The 16,298-nt window shown below is 38.3% G+C and overlaps 1 long non-coding RNA gene across 6 annotated transcripts in view; it reads right to left on the reverse strand.

Moving 5' to 3' along the window:
* LOC146766685 (uncharacterized) overlaps positions 1–16,298 on the reverse strand; it is a 263,759-nt gene that overhangs the window by 24,725 nt on the left and 222,736 nt on the right. For all 6 annotated transcript variants that reach the window (XR_014957246.1, XR_014957244.1, XR_014957242.1 and 3 more), the window contains one exon: positions 1,144–1,214. This is a non-coding gene — a long non-coding RNA (uncharacterized LOC146766685). The remainder of the gene's footprint in view (positions 1–1,143; positions 1,215–16,298) is intronic.

A 16,298-nucleotide genomic window follows, 5' to 3' on the forward strand; every position in this document is an offset into this window, starting at 1 on the left:
CCCATATATTCCTTCCCCTCTACATGTCATGGGCTACTAACTCTAAGTACCTAGAGTACCCCTAGTACCTCTACTCAAACTGTAGTACCTTTTCTTCACTTGGTGCCAGTTTTTATGGCCTCTTTTCTGGCTTTTTGTCATTACAGATTGGCACAGATTGGCACTTCTCAGCAGACCACACATGAATTACACACTATTACACAACCCTGCTGCTCCACATTGTAAACACCTCTCAGTTACCATCTCACTTTTTTATTTGGCTGGAATGTGTGCTAATCTTCAGTTCCAAAGGTTAAAGAATTAATTGCAACTTTAAATATGAAGGTGCAAAAAGGAGAGCAGAGTCATGGCTGAATAGGAAGAGGTTCATAATGGAAGGGTGTGTACCTTGAACAAGATGCAAACAGACGTGTACCTTGTCTGTGACCTGCCTGCTGAGCCTATGAAAATGTCACCTCAACCCTAACACATGTCCCACACATGAGTTCTAGTCAAGAGCCACAAGACAGGGTAGCAGAAAAATGCATGCCACTCCTGGAGTGCCCTGCTTGGATGAAGCAGCATGCTCACCCAATGTCCTCTGGAAATCCAGTATTTCCCTCCTGAAACTCATGCAGTAACTTGCCTGGTGCCCCGCCCACCCTGACCGTGACCCAGAGCTACTTAAAACAGAAGCCATGTTTTCAAATATCTCAGCTCCTAGGTAAGTCCATATGCTTCAGGCCAAAATCCTGATCATAGAAGTTAAGGGAATTTTATCCATTCATTTATGTGAGGCAGGAGTATATATTCGGTAATTTATTGTGGTGAAAGTATTCCAAAACTTGTGGCATTTCATCTACCACTGAAGTTTACTTTGCAAATTGTGTCCACTACTGACAGCAGAGACTGAAACTTTTAATAGTTACAGCAGAAAACACGTATTTCATAGCAACTGCATTAGAACATATTGATGAATAACTAATAGGAACACCAGATAACTGATAATCACAGCTTGTGATTCATCTACCCAAAGAAGTTTTGAGAAAGATGTAGGCAATAATCAATGGAGCTGACAAAAAAAAAAAAAGTCCATGAAAAATTGTTTTAAAAATTATACCCCCTTGTAAAAATCAATGTATTTTCATTCTCTTCCCTACTTACCAAATTTGAAATATTTCATAACGGGTCAGAGAAAGCTATTAACAAATCCAACTTCTAGTGCATTGTCTTTCCTGGGGAAAAAAAAAAAAGGAAAAATGAAAAAAGTCTTAAAAGAGTAGTACCCTTTCCATAAAATACAATTTAGTTCACATTTCAAAATGCAAGCTCAGACTTGCAGTAATTTCTCCTCTTTTGTACAAAGTGTATATAAAATATTCTTTTAAGATGAAGTTTACAGCTGTTCCCTGCACACATATATTAAGCAACATGCCTCTGAATCATTAAGTACTGGTTATATTCATTATTAAAAATTCATTGTAGAGTTTGCAAGCAAAATACCTCAGTCTTCTCAGCCTGAACCTGATCTCAGCTGTATCTCAGATGAATCTCACCCACTTTAATGGAGCAGACTCAAAAAATATTCTACTGTAATGACATATACAAATCAGCCTCTCTTAATTTCCAGGCACCTTAAAAAAGAGATCCAGCCGTGCATCCAATGATAAAGATTTTCTCTTTCATAACAGAAGGATACTAATTTCAATCTCTTGCAAACATCTTAGAATAATTGATCGAGCCCATAAGTTATGTACAAGACTCATTTTCACAACAAATATTACTGTAAAAAACATATGACACTAAAGATAGTTTCATTACAGTTTGGAGTTTACCTACATGAAATCATCTGGAAATGTCTATTTAGATCCACAAAAGCACATGATATCTACACTCTGGGATGAGGTCATTCCTGAAATTATCTGCTTTTCCAGAGAAACACTGCATATACTGGTCAGATTTCTCAAATTTTCAAACACATTGTTCTCAGTTCCATTATTATTTTCAGTTCAGCCCCGCTGACCATTACAGTTTGTTTCCTCTTTAATGATGCATTGAGTGAAAAACAACATCCATCAGCCTTTTCAATCACAGGAATACAGCCATTTTATAAATTTTATTAATTTTTATAGGATTTTTAATTAATTTTAATCTAAATAGAATGCTTAGAATAATTGTAGTTAAAAAAAATTCTGCTTAATCAATGCACCATTTATAATGACATGAACCAAGAAAGAACCAAATTATTTTCTCAAGTGTGTGTACAGTATCACTTATTAAATCCTCTGCCTGCAAACCCATTGGATTTTTCACATATTTCAGCCAAATTAGTTTAGTTTGTCTTAACAGGATTTTTAGAAATTATTTTAATATTTATTTTAACAAATATTGCCATAATTTGAGGTATAAATTCAAAGTTGTAGAAAATAAGTTTAGAGCTTTTCCCCTTCATTAATAAGTAGTTGGTTGTTTCCTGGTACATCCTATTCCTTCCATAGTCTGTGCCAATCCAGATTTGTTCCTTGTATTAGTTTCCTCTCAGCGGAAGATGCTGTTTTCCAATAAACTTAATGAAAACTCCTTTCTGTGAATTGACATGGGAAGCAATTGCTAAAAGAATATCTTTCTTGTTTTGTCTCACACTGCCCCAGGGCTGGGCAGATGACAGTTGTGATCTTTCTCATTTACTGATTATAAAACTTGGGAAGAAGAGAGAAAAACCTTCTAATGAGGTGAAATCACAATCCCTTCTTGAGCTACTGGGTAATTCACCTGACCTCACTAATGCAATTAGATATATAAGTTTTTTTCCTTTAGGATGGGAATTCAAAATAGAACTGCAAGGTGATTACATGATTTGAAAAGTTTCTAAGTAGTATTTACAGGATAATCTTACTGTGTAACAAACGTTCATTCAAAAGAAAAAGTGCCATAGGAAGTATACAGATATGCAGATGACAAACAGACAGACATGCAAATTCAAGATAATCATTAAATTACTAAAAATATCACTTAGGAAAAGAGTAACAAATGAAGAGATCAGTATAAACAATGGTAAAAAAAAAAAACAGAAAAGAAAAATATCTTCCTTTTTAGGAGGAAGAGACAGAAAATAAGGTTAATTAAAATGTTGGTAAAATGAGAACAGGGCCAAGAAAACAGAGACATGAAAGAAGAGTAAATGCTTCAAGTATATCTCAGTTAGCTACCAAATGAAAGAAATCAGGAAGCCACAGTGATGATCACAAAGAAGGAAAGATATCAAGAGGGAATCAGAAAAGATGGACATCAGCGGATATTGTTTTCTTTGAAGAGGATGGCAAAATCCTCCTTGGAGATCAAAGGAAGTGCAAAGGAAGTGAAAGGATTTATTGACCAAGTGCCATCCTTAGCTCACATACTCACTTGCCTGACTGGAAAATAACTGAAATTCTTGGTCTTGAATAATATCTCAGGTAAGTACAAGCAGAATGTCAGCTCAGAGGAGCCAGCAGACAGCAAGAATATCTAACAATTCCTATTAAACAGCAAAAGAAACTTCCTGAGGATGCCAAAGATCATCTTACACTCATTTTGGAAAACAATTACATAAAGTGTTACTTAAGAAGAACTCTTACATTAGCGTGAAGTTGAAAAGAAAAAGGTTAACTTTTCTTAAAAGGTTATGTTTGAGCCCTTCTGTGCTACCTTTACTGACATTTGAGATTAAACAAGAGATTTCACTGTTGTAACAGTTCTGCCTGGAATTATAGTGAAGCCACAACCTTTTTTCATGAATTTTCACACAATTTATCACAATGTCATAAATGCATGACTTCAACAAACAAACTATACCTGAAAAAAGTTGTTTGCATTTCAAGGTACAAGGTCATTTCTACTAGGTCTCTACTAGATTTAGAGAGTTCCTTAATGAGAAATTATTACCACAATAGCCTATATTGCAACAATAGCAACATGAATGCGTTTTCTTCATTAAAACCTTTCTGCAGTACAGAAAAATATGGAATATACAATCTAAAGACCACAGGGGATGTGTTGCTATCCAGATCTATGTATAAGTGTGCTTTCTGCAGGGGTTGTCTGTAACTGTGTTGTCTCTGCTACACTTACACCCAGCCCCAGTAGGACTGAGGCTTTATCATGCTGAACATCACAAACAGAAAATGCCAAGGTAGGGTTTCTGCCCCACAGGGCTCAGCCACTGGGTAGCTCAACAAGGAAAAGACACAGAAATTAGGAATGGGTTGAAATTTTCGAGGCCCAGCTGTGAATCAGATTCTCCAGGAAGACAGCAAGGACAATGCAACTTTGGTGCCATTTATCAGAATCTAGGCTGATGAAATTATAGGAGAAGGATTTCCTCAGTGTTTGCCACACCAGTATTCTTTCCTCACAGTGCTTTCTTTTAGTGAAGTCTTTAATCTGTTTCCCTCTTTTCCTTGCTCAGGTGTCTCCTTTTGCTTTCATTCTCTTGTACTCTTTGTCACTTGCTCCTGGGACAGGGAAGCAGGAGAGAGAGGGATTAGGGTAGGGATGGGATTGGGATTGGGATTCTCTTCTTGGTGAAAGCTCACCCCTAGTGAGACAGACTTGGGCAAAGTACCTAGCTTCTGTTCAAAAAACATCTCACTGGACAATTGTACATCTAATTTTCCATTTGCACAGGCAACTTATTCCCTCATAACCAGGACAATTATTTGTGTGAGTAGTTACTGTATTATGGGAATGAAAATCAGCATTGCAGTGATTTGTTTATTTGGTTTCCCTAAAAAAAAAAAAAATTGTGTCAGTTTTCATATACATTCATGACACTTGTCTTACATTGCCAACCATCAGTAGTGATTGTCATTAGCAAAAGAATCAAACATTGACTGACAGTAAAAGCCAGTAAAATGTTCACTTGTCAGTAAAAATGGCAAGATAATTTAGAACTTTTCATTGCTTTGGCATAAGTTCCTGGACAATCTGAGTACTTTTAATATCAAAGGATTTCATTTATCATTGTTGAAATTATGTGTTCTAGAAAAATTGACACATATGACCATAAACAGAAGTAGTAGGAATCCCAAATTGCCTCATAAAATGCACTCCAAATTGCACAAGTTAAATCAAAATTTAAAATCTAGATATGAGTGGGAAGACAAAATGCAACTGGAACAAGTTTCCCAGAGAAGCTGTGGATGCCCTGTCCATGGAAGGGTTGGTTCAAGGCCAGGTTGGACAGGGCTCTGAGCAACCTGGTCTAGTGGAAGGTGTCTCTACCCATGGCAGGGGGATGAAAATCAATGAGCTTTAAGATCCTTTCCAACCCAGGCCATTCTACGATTCTTTGTGTTTGAAAAGGTGTTTAAATTAAGTAAATACTTTGAGAAGTGTATTTTTCCCCTCTTCGCTGAAGATAATTTTCACAATCAAATAATTTAGGAACCTCTGTCCTAAGTGCCTTATGAATGTACTCTCTAATGTTAAAGTGTGGGTTACACAGGCTTGGACACCGTGGTGGTTGCTTCTAGGTATCAGTACTTGTATTCCCTGTGACCACCACGTGAATTAATAAGGCAAAGTTCCATTTCAACACCACTGCTTGACTCATTACCACAGCCCTCCTAGTAAGTGAGGTGCTTCACAGGGGACCTGCAAAACAGCTGCCCTCTGGGTGTCTTGTTTTGGCGGCCTTTTCCATCTGTTTTACCTGTCTCCCTTTCTGAATAATTTATTTCACCATCTCCCTAAGTAGAGCACCTGGCCTAGGGCTAACTGTTTCACCTAAATTATTCAGAGCTGAAAACTCTTTGGTTTATACTCAGATAATGTAATGACTTAACAGGACAAAACCCTTAACTTTGAAGCAACTGTGAATGTTTCTAGGCTCTGGACTCTGTTAGCAGTTTGAAAGGTTGGCTGTGTAAACTATGTACAAAAGAACCACAGAAATCCTTCCTCCTCAAACATCTTCAAAGCCTCTTTCAGGAGCTAAAACTTTCCAAAGCAGGGTTCTTTTACCTTGATGCCTCTCTGCCACATCTCAGTCCCGCGGGAAGCCAGAGGATGCCTCTGTGTGTGTGCACTGCAGCTGGCTTGTCCCTGGTCTTTATGCAGGAAAAGACACTGAAAATTGGCTGCAGGGCTGGACTTTGTTCACGTCTGTTCTCTTCACAAGCAGGTTTTTGTTCAGAAACACCAAAACCCACCCCTGTGCAGCGCTCCCATCCATACTTCACTATCTTTATCTCATGAACTCTACAGTTAAAATAATTCCTCCCTGCCTCTGTTCCTAATAGCAAGGACAGCTGCCACACTCCAGCAGAAAGGGGCTGCACAAGGTTCTTGCCTTGGATGCCACAAACCAGCTGCTCTCAGACAGAAACATCCCTGGCAATTTTGGGTGCAACTTTGGCTATCCCTGTCTGTATTGACTATGACTGAGGGAAAGTTTCAGCTTGCTTTTAAATATTTGTTCCATTTGTTTTCCCACAATGTTTCCACTGTTTTTAGACTTTTAATTATGCTCAAAAAACCTATGATCAGCAGTTTTCTCATTACTTTTGGAAATCCTGTATTGATTGTTTGGAAGACAATCAATACCAGGAGGTGATCTCCTGTCTTACAAGATACTTACTTCAGCAGGTGTCTTTATTTCTTAAAGAAGTTTTACTTTAAAAAGTCATGGTATCAAGGACATAATTTGAGATTCCAAATCAAAGGATATCTTAAAGCCTTTCCCACTTCAGATTAAGAGGGAATGATAAATTGTCCTTGGTGAGAAAATTAATGAACAGAATATTCATAAATGAAGGAAAAGTTTTTGAGGATAATGTTTCCAAATGGCCTTGCAGTAAAATATTAAAAAGTTAATTATTGCAATTTATATCTGGGCTACTCTGGGTTTACCTCAGTGTCACAAAGACAGGCATGGGAAAAAAAGAATTATTGAAATGAAATCAGTTTTGGAAAATCAGTGCATTGTCACTTCTACAGTCAAGAAATCCCAAATACTTTTCACATTCATTTTCAGAAACCAGCACAGATGCTACTGAAAGAATAAAAAGATCATACAGTAATCTTTATGATATCCTACCAAAAGCTAAAATTATTTTCAATTGGATTTTTGTCTGCATACATGCCAAAGAATTTGACACTTTTTGCAGCAGCTAGCATTGTCTGTTTACTGTAGGGATGTGCATAATTCCCATCACTGTTGTTCTTATAGGCACTATATGAACTGCTTCATTTTCCTCTGAGAAGTTTATCAAGTATCTGGTATTTGCTTTTTGCTCCAGCTTGGGAAATCAGGGTCATGGATTTCAAACAAAGTGCTTTGTACCCTCCAAGGGCAGTGAGAAAACACAATAGTACTGACAAAATCTAATCAAAGTATTTTGGCTTTTTGCCTCCTTTTTATTTTACAATGGGGAAAAAATTCAAGGTGTGACTCGAATCCCTTCAGGAGTTCCCTTCCTGTGTGCGCTGGCTCTCGCCAGAAACGCGAGACTGACACAAAGATAAAATGTGCTGCCAGCTCCTCCTGGCCATTCAAATACCCTCCCTCAGGTATCAGGTGCCTTCCCTGAGCTTTGAGGTCAACCAGACACCTCCCTCGAGGCTTACCTGGGCTGAAGGATACATCTACCCGAAAATCCGCTCAGGTAGAGCAGCTGTTATCTGAGCTAGGATCAAAGTCCCCCTCTGCACTCCAGAAAAAACATCTTCCAAGCTGGTCTTCTTTCTCCATGATTCAAATGAATGTTGAATGAGTCTCTGGGGACAACAGTTGTTGTGCTGAGGAGTGAGCTGTCAGAAATACTTTATCGTGAAAGTTCAGTTCCTTTCAGGGCCTTTTATTATTAATAGTCATCGCTGCAGGGGAGCATTAAACACAGACCCTATTTACTGTACAAATTGATATATTATAAACCACAAAAGCCATCCTGGTGCTTTGCTACTTCACCTTCCTTTTCAGCATGCTAGCATGAAGGAATCTTTAACCTTTGTGTGGCTAGAGTACAGGCAGTGAATTTTGGTTTAGCATGGCCAGGCTGCATTGCTCAGAGCAGCTGATTTTTTGAGGATCACTGTCTTAAGGAGTGGGTAGAGAACAATGACATCTGTACTATATGAAAGGCAAGACATTTTGCTCCATAGTGACATTGAGTTCATCGATACAAATAGTCAAAGGCATTTATACCCCTGCCTGAAAAGACCACAGGATGTCCCCTACAGGAGCTGATGTTTTTGTACCAGATTTCAAGCAGCTCCCGCAGCTTTCTGCTGCCTGCTAGAGCATTGCACCTCAGACAAAAGATGGGCATATTAGGTGGGTAACAGGCTGATTTCTTCTGCAGTAGCATGTGATAGAGGTGAGGGAATAGCTGCTCTGTGGTATAAGAAAACATGGCAAGATGAGTCCCAGCCTGATTCCAGCCCATCATGGGTGTGGTACCATAGGCAGAAGAGACTTTGCTATGTCAAGTTTGTAGTGCAATATTGGATTTTAGCAGCTAGGAAGAAATTTTGGAAACAAACCATACAAAGAGCAGTAGAAATGAAACCCAGCAGGATGGTGACAGCTCAGAAGCAGGGCAAGTAACAAAAAAAATACCACATTAAAAATTTACAGTCTATTACACTTAGTAGCAGACAGACCCTTGGCTTTGCACTTTCTGTCCCCTGCACTTTGGAATAAATTTTAAAATACCTCCCAGGCTTCTCAAAAAAAGCCTTAAAATCCTGCTGAGGTGAGACAGTGCTCTGTCACTGGCCACTGAGAGCAGCCACATGCTGCAGGGGCAGGGTGGTGGGTGTCACAAAGACACCACTCGGCAAGTTGAGGAGTCAGGGTCCTGCAAGTGGCACCTGAGCAAGCTGCAGCTGTGAAGCATCGACTCGGGGATGCACAATGTCACCACACACCAAGGCAGCAGGGGTGACACAGCCTGTGCGAGTGTGCTGAGCCAGCAAGTCACAAAGCACCTCCTCAGCAAGAGGCAATGCCAGAAAGTCACAAGAGCGAGTGACTCTGCAATTTTAAAAGAGCTAAAAGCAGTTCTAGAGAGTAGTTTAAGTGCAATGCACCCATGCTAAAGAGGCAGCACTGAATGGCTGACATAGTGTGGTTTCTGTGACGCGTCTCAAAGGCCTCACAGCCCAGGGAGAGTCCATGGGAGACTGGCTCTAAACTCACATTCACAGTTGTTATAAGTGGATAGCACCAGAAGAGACACAGGGAGTCGGAGGGATGTGGTGCCTCTGTTGCTCCTGCACTCCCTAAAGTGGTGCTCCTGGAACAGGTTTGAGGCACAACCCCAGGGAGGGTGCACAGGGATCCGTGGAGCAGCTGTTCTGTGTGGAGAGGGTGTTGTTCTCTGAAGCTGTTGATCTGGTCTCTCATGAATATTGTATTAGGTGAGAAGAGCCAGACAGCAAGGGGGTGGAAACCGCTGCTTTTTAAAGTACAGAACATGTACTCAAAAAGAGTGTTCAGAAGTGCTTCTTCCAGCCTACAGTATGCTAAAGACTGGTGCTTGGTACATTTCAAGAATGAGAAAAAATATCACACCACTCAAGTGTAGCTGTGACATTTTTCAGTTGAAGAGTTTCTGATATCCAAAAATGTTTAGTGTGCTTCTGACTAAAGTCCTTAATAACAACCGAAACTTGAGCCTTTTCTTAGATAGAAACATACTGAGTCTTTTCTTGTTACAATAAGAAAACCCCAAAAAACTGTCCTGTAATTTTGTAACCAGACTTGGACAAACTTCTGAGAAGGACCACACACCCGATTAGATTATTCAGATTTGTTGTGAGAATAGTTGACATGTGTTCCCTTCCCTTTCACTGTCCAATCTTTGTTGTAGAAGTGGACTCATGTTGTGCCAGTTGAGATTAATATTATAACATGAAAGGGCTAGGTTTGTATCATTTTCCATTCTTGTTACATTCACTGATGTGGGAATAGAGTTATATTCAACCTGAGCCACTTTGTGTTTTATGGCCAGGATTAACAGCACACAAATACTTCACAGTCTTAGGTGGGTTGGGCACCTGTGCATTGGCATCAAATACTGAGTGTTAAAGTATCTAAGACTTTCTTTCAGGCTGTGAAACATCCTTCAGATTACTCTAGAAGGTCTTGTAAAGTTCTTTACCCTGACACCTCTTTTGCACTTTCCTTAGTGGGACATGGCTCCTGACTTCTTGCTCTGCCAAAAATTCCCCCGAGAATGTTGTGCTCCTTCCATTCAAGGCTCTATTCCACTCAACATTTTCCTATTACTATCACTGTCGCTGGATATAGAATTAAAAGTTTCACTGCTCTGTTCACTGGGCACACAGCCTTATTAACATGAAATAATGCTCCATCCCACAGCCATAATTTAAAATATTTCCACTGTTCAGATAGGTGATACTATTTGTAAAGCAAATTATTACAGAATTTCATTATTTTCATATGCTACTTTTAAAATCTAATTCTTTGAAAGTACTATTATACTACAGTTTATTCATTAAAAGCAAGACTAATGTTTTATGTATTTTAGGTGTAACTTGAACCCAGAAAATGCTGAATTATTTACATTTATACAAGCCATTGGAAGCCATTTCAAAATGATATAACAGGAAAATAGTTGATACAATGGTTAGATAACATCAAAGAGAGGGTTGGGAACACAAACCATGATCCTTGTGAAAACTGATTCCTGAAGAATTAGCCAAGAGAGTTCCAAGTGCATTTCTTCTTATTTGTTGAAATACAATGTTTGTTCTTATTCTTCTGATAGAAGCTGGCAAGTCTGTATTTGCACTTGTTGATCTTTCCCAACATAAATCTCTCCATTGTATTCATATCAACAATATGTTTTCTTTACTTTAGTAATAAAATTTCTTATAACATATGCTCTTTTAGACTCTGTGTGCAGTATTTATCAAGTTATTGAGGTTACAGTTACAGAACATTTCAGTATAACATGCAAAGGACAATAGAACCTTGCACAGGTGTAAAATCTCTCTGATCTTTTTTTGCCATCAATTAAAAAATGCCTACAGGTGTAAGAGCCCTCTGATCTTCTTTTGCCATCTATTTAAAAGATTGTGTGAGCTTTGCTACAATATGTCCTAATAAGCATGATGATACATCCTTAACTATAGGACACACGCTGCTCTTAAAAACCTCTTTAATGTAATCAACTAACAGACCTAATCTCCCATTTTGCTGAAATAATGCTTGGATACATAACTGCTCCTACTCTGAAATGGACACTGCAATTTCCTTGACAAAACATCAGCAAAGCTTGGGTTACTAATGTTCATATATGTTACTTTTTATTTAATAACTTACGGGGCAAGTTTCTAGAGGAAAGATTGAATATGAATTCACCATTTTCTGGGGAAAAAGAGATCTGAAAAGCTTGCTATAAAGTTGATCAGTGTGTTGCTTAGCCCTTTCATAGCATGGTAATTACTTTGGAAAAGTATGTGTAGGGAAGTCACTTCTTGTCCAGACCCACTTAAGCCTGAGCTGATTGTCAGGGATGTGCCTTTCCAGGTCTTATTTTGGCGGATGATGAAAACCCACCATTATCTTTTGGATATGTTTGTCCCAATATTCCACTGCAAATGTATAAAAATACAGACATGACCTTACCCAAAATCTGTGGTTACCTCTCTGTATGTATATGCACAACTGAAATTCACTGACCAAGCTGGTCCTTACTGACATGCCATAGATACAAGACTGTGTCTAACTCTCCTGACTCCATGTAAAACTCAAGAGTTTAATGTACTCATCGCCATTTGGCCTGAAATTAACTGGGATGCATTTGAACAAAGGCAGCTTTATTGAGTTTCTCAGATTTAGCCTGACCCCACTAAGTACGAGAAGTTTTTTGGGGTTTGCTACATAACCAAACAGGGGAAAAAAATAGAAACTTGGATAATTCCTATCTAATTTACATATTGAGGTATCAAAATTTCCCTCCAGATTCAAGCAGGAAGTGCAAAAATATCATCCAGTTTATACCTGGGTCTAGAAACTCACACACACAGAGTGAGCATTCTTCCAGTTGGGCAAAGAGTTATTTTTCCAAGTAAAAATAGGAAAGCACCCCAAAAGGTATTTGCTCATATTTTTGTAGTGCCAACAGCAGCATTCCTAGAAAAGACACAGGTCCTAGATGATGGTCTTGCCACCTAAGATAATCAAATTGTGGAGGAGATGACATCACTATGCACTGCTTCAGAAGTAACTTATAAATACCAGATATACCACACTGAAGAGCTCTTTGCATACCCACTAACACAGTAATAGATATTTATCTCAAATAAGCCATTTAATTATTTACTCTTTTTACTCTTGATAGAAAGTGTATGCCATGCACATTTCATAATATGTGCAGAATGCACAAGTGGTCTAAAAAATATTTCAAAAATAATCATAAAATTAAGCTTTTGGAAAATTAAATATGAAACTTGGAATGTGAAACAAACAAATAAGACAATTTAGGAAAGATTAAAAGCAATTGTTCTGTTACCTTGGCAACCCATTCAAGGTGCAGCCAATCAGCAAAGTTGATGTATTGTTTTGACATACATGCACATATTTCTAACATAAATAGCAACAGAGACTTAATAACAATAGGTTTTAAAACTAGGAACTGATGTCATTTTAAATGTGTCAATCAAAGAAACCTATGAAAGTGTTTCTTCTATCAAACTGACAGTAAGTATATGCTGGAATGGCTTTATAAGAAATAGCAGACTTCTGACAGGTCATACAGAAGATGCAAAATCTGTAATTACATTCCAGTTTCTTGGATTGTGTCCTTTAGTATGTCTAAAAAACTTTGAGAAGAAAATAAAACTTGAAAGCTATGATATATCATTCATTTCTGTAAACAAGTAACAAAAAAAGGAGCAGCCTATCTGAGAATGGAAATGAAATATCAGACTGAAAGAATCTGCCTAGCCCTCAAAAGAGATGCACTTAAACTTCTTGTCTTATTTTATGATTGACTGGTGCCAGTGAGGTTCTGCAGTGTAAGTTTTCAAGAATAGTAAAAATTAACAATAGGAGAAATGTAGAGAGGAAGATTGCTGATGGGATACAGAGCCTTTCACCTCCAGGTCCGTGGTTTGGATCTGGGCTGTGTCAGCAGTAACAGGAAACCATTAGGTTTTGGCAGGTGTCAGAATTGTGTATGGAAGGAGTGCATCAGCCATCCTCCTCCAGACCCTGATGGACACGGGCCCAAAAGCAACCCTCAAACTGAGAATTCTTCCTGACAGCCTAGAAATAAAACTGATGTCTCCACTCTTTCCCAGAGAGCATTGCCTCCCCCCCCTCACTTTAAGACCACACTACCATGGACTGGCCTTTGAATCAGCACTGTGCTTGGAGAACTTCAGTTCTAATTAAGCAGCATTTTAAAATCTCATTTACAACTAAAATACATTTGAACACATTTGAACATTTCTTCAAGGGATCAGTAGACTTCAGGAAAGCTAGGGCTGTACCTTAGATTTTCCACTTCCAAACCCCTAACTTGAACAAAAAAAAAAAAGGTATACATTCATAAAATCCTCAGATACAGAAACAAGCACCTTATTCTGTCATTGGGTGGGATTAAGTTACCCACTCTGGCACATCATCTTCTTTCTTTTACTTTTTCCAGATTTATATGACTCTCATCATAGCAAATGCTCAGAGAGAGGAATTTCCAACTGGAACACATTGAAAATAGAAAGGAAATAACTCACTATAAACAGCACTGAGGAGAAACAAGTGAACATGCAGGGTACACCATAATTCTTTGTCAGAATGCGAGTGGTGTACTTTTGTCTAGCAGCCATTATCTTTCCTTAAGAAACTGACTTTTACTTGGAATTTCAATCTACATTTTGATTGATTTCTTTTCAGGATATAAGAAGAATGATGGAAAGGGCTGGGGATAAGGACAAGGAAGAATAGAACAAGATAAAAAGTTTCCAGTCATGCTGTCAGGTTTGGTGAAAACAGGTTGAGGATTAACTCTTTCAGTGCTGTGGAACCTGCATGTTAAATGGAAGCAAAAAGATCGAAAGTTTCCTTGTACACCAAATTCACAAGGCTTTAAGCTGCCAGCCTTGTGGTAGAATCTCTGTACCCAAAACACTACTGACAACCACATTCAAGACTTAAAAGCAAACAAATACTACATATAGTCCTTAACACCAATGTTTTAGCCATAAATCACCACTTCCCATTGGTAGTACTTGACTTTCTCCAGAGCCGAGGTAAGGCAATTCCAGCCTGACACACTGGGAATATATTACATCAAAAGATATTTTCCCAAAAGGTCTACTTGTTAGAATTTGATTGTCAGGTCAGCTGGGACCTGAGCTTAATACACTGTGCAATATGTGCTTCTCCACAATCAATGTGCTCCTTATGTAGATAGATACTTTATCTAGACAAGTTCAGGTTCTTGTGATCCAGGATTTGATTCCAGAGGTCTACATAGAGGACTGAGCCCAGGGACTGATGGAGATAAACTAACTAACTAATTTTGTAACTGGAAACAGAAAAGTAAATTCTTGTAGCTAGAAGTGGAGCAGAGAACTGTTCATGAGAGCCTGGTCACCTTTATCTCAGAAGGCAATAATCTCACACTAAAACTCTTGTCTTTCATGCTACAACATTAGAGACACCAAGTCTTGATTTAAGAAGTTGCCATGGCAGAGAACCCATATTGTCTCCAGGTATCAGAGGTTAACTATCCTCCTTAAAATAAAATTGATTCTGTTGTGAATGTCTTTAGTTTCCATTTTCAAGACATATATCATTATATCTTTTTCCTCTAAGCCTGAAAAGTTAACTAAGAGTGAAATACCTTCTATAAAAGTTAACTAAAAGTAAAAAATCTTTTACAATCTCTACACTCTTTAATGCCTATACTTACTTTTTAAGCCAAGCTGAGGGTAATGTTTAGCAAGCCCAGTGAGGAGGAGGCAGATTTGTATACAGTGAGGATTGTATAGGAGGAGCATGAATTCAATAATTGTAGCAGAACATAAACATTTTTCATAACTTATAAAAAGATGGATGTCTTTTATAGAACTCTGGTACATGTATTTTCATGTTTTATCAAACATTACAAAAATATAAATGAGTGCTGACTTATATTTCTATAAACTTTGTTAGAATTTACATCTCCTACAGTCTCCTCCCATACATTTAAATCCCATCCCGCACTTTAATACTTTCTTTTTCCTGATTTCTTCCTTTTACTCATTAATTTCATAATAAGAAGCAATGATGGATCTAGGAGAGTTTTGTGTGACTCAACTGATAAGTTTTTTCCTCTGGAAGATGACTCTTTTAATTGGTCTAAAAGCAAAGCCTCCAGAAGTGATGACTCAGTGCAGGAAGTCAGATCAAGCAGCTCTGCTGAGCAGCAGCAAAAGATGGATTTGGGGGTGTCTAACAACAGCTCTGAGTGCCAGCAGGGTCAAACTGGCTGATTAACAGCACACAGGAGTTACAGCGAACACAGGGGTGCCAAGTCCAGCCTCACTGTGTCCTGTCCTGAGCCACATCTGCATAAAGGATACTGATCTGCTGAGCTGAATGTTCTGCAGCTATCACCTCATGCTACTAAGCAAAAATCCCTTCCATTCCCCAGGATCAATAACTTAAGCTTTGCCAGCCTGTGCATAGGAGTTCATGGGAATCCACTGCTGGGCTGCTTACCAGTTATTTCCATTACAAAATCCCTCAAGAGGTTCCAGTAAGGAATGAAGCCTCTTTGGGCTCATCAAACTACCTGGAAACTCCCAAAGATGAAACAGGTAGTTCTAGTCCTATTAGGTTCAAGGCAAATTTCAAACTTGAACATCAAGGAGGTCAGGCCTTTGCTTTTTAAAAATAGCTATATGGAAAATGAAATCCTGCTGGAAAAGTGAGTGTAAAGATGCTCAGAAAGAAGAGAAATCTTTAATACAGTACTTTAAAAGGAATTCAGTGCATGCTGGCTGCTGTTCTGTTAGTAATGTTTTTTTGGTAATCAAATCAGAGCCAGAACAAAATGCCACATCATTTATGAATGGGTTATTAAAGGAAATAGAATAAAGAAATCTGAAGAAAAAAATTCTCAAACAACAATGAACTAAAATCTTTAAACTACATAAATTCCCATGAAATTTGCACAAGGTTGTATCTTGTACACATCCCTAAGCCAAACACAAAGAAAAAGGAAAAATATATATGTATGCATCCATGCAGGGGTTCTCCTCTTCCTTTTACAAACTGGAAATAAAGAATCTACAAACTTTTACTTCTGGATCTTTCA

Source organism: Lonchura striata, chromosome 9 (assembly GCF_050655825.1).
Source record: "Lonchura striata isolate lonStrDom1 chromosome 9, ASM5065582v1, whole genome shotgun sequence".
NCBI lineage: Eukaryota > Metazoa > Chordata > Aves > Passeriformes > Estrildidae > Lonchura > Lonchura striata.